The sequence below is a fragment of the Octodon degus genome, unplaced genomic scaffold (assembly GCF_000260255.1).
Source record: "Octodon degus isolate 3935 unplaced genomic scaffold, OctDeg1.0 scaffold00113, whole genome shotgun sequence".
Lineage (NCBI taxonomy): Eukaryota > Metazoa > Chordata > Mammalia > Rodentia > Octodontidae > Octodon > Octodon degus.
The window spans coordinates 6,540,912-6,544,795 of NW_004524689.1; positions in this window are offsets into that span (position 1 = coordinate 6,540,912).

A 3,884-nucleotide genomic window follows, 5' to 3' on the forward strand; every position below is an offset into this window, starting at 1 on the left:
TCAGCCAGGGAAGGAGGGAGGGAGGGAGGGAGGGAGGGAGGGAGGGAAGGAAATCACCTTTTTTTGGCTAGCCCAGCCCACCCTGGGGGCGGGGGCTGGTGTGGCATGTGATGCTGGGGATCAAACCAAGGTGCCTGTGTGCTTGCCTAAGCTTGCCTAAGCAGGTGCTTTAGACCACTGAGTTATTATTGCCAGCGGCATGAAGAAATCAAATAAATGCTGGCCATGCTGCAGGGGAAGAGGAGCAGTGCTGGTGGGCATGTAAACTACCACTGCTGCAGAGATCCGTAGGGGGATTCCCCCCCCCCCAAGGAAAGCTTGAAATGCCATTTGACTCAGCTCTTCCCCTTCTAGGTATCTTCACCATAGTGTTAAAGGCAGATTTTGGCGATCAACCATATTTATAGTGGCATGACTCATAATAGCTAAATCTACAAAGCAGCCTATTTGTCCGTTGGCAGATGAATGGATAAAGAAAATGTAGTTTATTCACAATGGAGTACTACTGTGCCAGAAACAAGGGAGCAGGGCACGGTGGTGCACACTTGTAATGCCTGCACTTGGGAAGCTGAGGCAGGAGAATCATTATAACATCACAAGTTTGAGATCACCCTGGGCTGCCAAGTGAGCGCAAGGCCAGCCTGGACTGCACAGAAAGGCCTGGTCTTTTTTTAAAAAAAATTATTTTTGTATTTGGTACAGGGTCTTGCTACATGCAGCTCAGACTCGTAGTGATCCTCCTGTCTCAGCCTCCCCAGTGCTGGGATCACAGGTATGTGCCATGACAGGCCTGGCATCATCTGCCTGGGGTTCTGGGGCTGCATGGCATGCGGTACCAGGGATCGAACCCTGGCCCTTGCACTTGCCAGACAGGTGCTTAGACCGCTGAGCTATCTCCCAGCCCAGCAAGACCCAGTCTTGAAAAAATGGCGGCACCTTCTGGCCACAGTGTTATGTGCAGTAAACGAGAGGCACAGTTTAAATATGATTTTTTTCCCCCCAGTGGAACTAGGGATTGAACTCAGGCCCTTGTGCTTGCCAGACAAGTGCTTATTTTACTGAGCTATCTCCCCAGGCCCTAAGTATGATTTTTCTTATATGAGAAAACCAAAATGTAAGTAAAGAGCAAGATAAGAGATTATAGCAAGAAGGGAGATGTTTTTCAAATGAGAAAGCGAAGAAGAAAAGAGGGAGAAAAAGAGGATGGAAGAAAAGAATTAGGACCAGGCATGGTGGTGCAGGACTGTAATCCCAGCACTCAAGAGGCTGAGACAGGAAGATCTTTGTAAGTTCAGGACCAGCCTGGGCCACAAAAGAGCTAAAGGCCAGTCTGAACTGCTTGGTGACACCCTCTTTCTTTCTTTCTTTCTTTCTTTCTTTCTTTCTTTCTTTCTTTTTTTTTTTCTTTCTTTTTCTTTTTTTGGTGGGAACGGGGATTGAACTCAGGCCCTTGTGCTTGCCAGGGAAGCTCTTATTCTACTGAGCCATCTCCCTGGCCCAAGAGACCCTGTTTCAAAAAGATTTTTTGAAAAAAGAATGAATAAAATGGAAGCAGAGGTTTTATAAATGGGAAGGGGATCAAGAGTTGAGGGGACCAGTGAGATAGCTTCGTGGACTAAAGTGCCTATTTAGGGAAGCTTTGGCAAGCATATGGACAGAGGTTTGATACCCAGCACTCCATGCTGCACCAGCCCTGTCCCCAGGGCGTAGAGGGGCACCCCTGTAATCCCAGCTCTGGGGAGACTGAAAGCAGGAGGATAACTACAAGTCTGAACTGCGTAGTGAGACCCTGCAACAACCAAATACATTTAAAAAAAAAAAAAAAAAAGAAAGAAAGAAAGAAAAAGAAAAAGAAAAAGAGGACTAGGGAGATGGCTCAGTGGAATAAGCACTTCCCTGGCAAGCACAAGAGCCTGAGTTCAATCCCTGGTTCTGCAAAAAAAAGAAAGAAAAGAAAAAGTAAAGTTGGAGGGGAAGGAAGAGAGGGATGGGATGGTAGGGGATGAAGGAAAAAACCGAGATGTGTTCTCTACACGTACTTTATTTCTTTATTAATTGTTTTTGAGACAGGATCTCATTTTGTACTCTAGGCTCAGCTCAAACTCATGGTGCTCTTCCTGCCTCAGCTTCCTCACTGCTAGGATTACAGGCATGCGTCATACCCAGCCAGCTAAGAAAGCCTGAAAATATTGAGTGTTGGAGTAGATAGGAGGCAATGAGCTAATAAACAGCAAAACAGAACAACAAAAAACCCTCCAAAAGCCCCAAACCCAAATGCCCAAGCAATGCCTGGTTCTCCTAAACTGACCTGGACAGCCACAGAGCCATGGCCGCCTGATGAAACCACTTTGACATGAGCTTTGCAGACTCCTCCTTCCCATGTTAAAATCAGTGTCCAGGGGCCGGGGAGATGGCTCAGTAGAATAAGTGCCTTCCCGGCAAGTGCAAGGAACTGAGTTCAATCCCCGGTCCCGGAAAAAAAAAAAAGAAAAGAAAATCAAGCATCCAGCCTCAGCCTGACACCTGGCCATGATCCTCCCTTGCATTCATCCAGTGCTTCATTTTCCTGTACTCCTTGACTATTAGGACTTCTTTCTTTGAAGACTGGGCCTCATTATGGAGCCCATCCTGCCTGGAGCATGTATCAATCCTCCTGCTTCAGCCTCCTGTGCCCCTTGGATAATTCTTTTTAACACCCACACCACCAGCCTCTCACAGGAGCTGATCCTTGGATGGCAAAACCCTCAACCTCGCCTTTGTTCTCCTTTTCTCTAAAATCCCAAAGCTTCTCTCCCCTGGAAGCAAATTTTGAAGCTCTCCCTGGGGCTGCCCACCCTGCCCCTGCTAAGCTCCTTTCCAGGGCTTCCCCAGGGCCTGGCTCCTGCAGGGGCTGATCTGTGCAGATCCACAGAATTCCTTTCCTGGAAAGCAGATAAGGCAAAGCCAGCAGTGGTCTGATTTTCCTAGCAAATTCCTTACATATCTAGTAGCCCGGTTCCTAGCTAATGTTTGGCAAATAAATGGTAACTCTTTTAATTCAACAGAACCTTTAAAAATTACGGTGTAGGTAGAGCATGGTGGCATACATCTATAATCCCAGCCCTGGAGAGGCTGAGGCAGGAGGACTGCCATGAGTTTGAGGCCAGCCTGGGCTACATAGTGAATAGAAGGCCAGCCTGCATGAATATGGCAACTGTTTCAAAAAAAAAAAAAAGAAAGAAAGAAAGGTTATGGTTTAGCAAGCCATTCGGATACAATACATTTTTCATCTGTGGGAATATTGTATCTAAAATCTCACTTCGCTGTTACTCTGACTGCTCAACTCAGGTTTTTTGCTTGTTTTGTCTTTTTTTTTTTCTCGGAACCCGGAATTGAACTCAGACCCTTGTGCTTGCCAGGCAAGCACTTATTCTACTGAGCCATCTCCCCGGCCCCTGTTTTGTCTTTTTGAGACAGGATCTCCCTATGCAGTTCAGGTTGGCCTTGGGCTCACTTTGTAGTTCAGGCTGGTCTCAAGCTTGCAATGATCTTCCTGTCTCAGCCTCCCGAGTACTGGGATTACAGCACTCACGCAACACCACGCCTAGCTTCAACTCAGTGTTTTTTGTTTTTTTTTAAAAGATTGGTTGTGGTAACGCTTTATCTGTTTTTCTTTATTTGTGGTACCAGGGATCAAACTATGGACCTTGCGTTTGCAAGGCAGGTGCTTATGCCGCTGAGCTATCTCCCCAGTCCCCAACTCAGTTGCTTTTTGTTTTATTTTGTTTGTATTTTAGGGAAGGGTCTACTGGGTGTTCAGGGTCGCACTACGAGATCTGACTCATAGTGATTCGCCTGCTTACAGCCTCCCAAGAGCTGGGATTACAGACGTGTGCCACCACCCA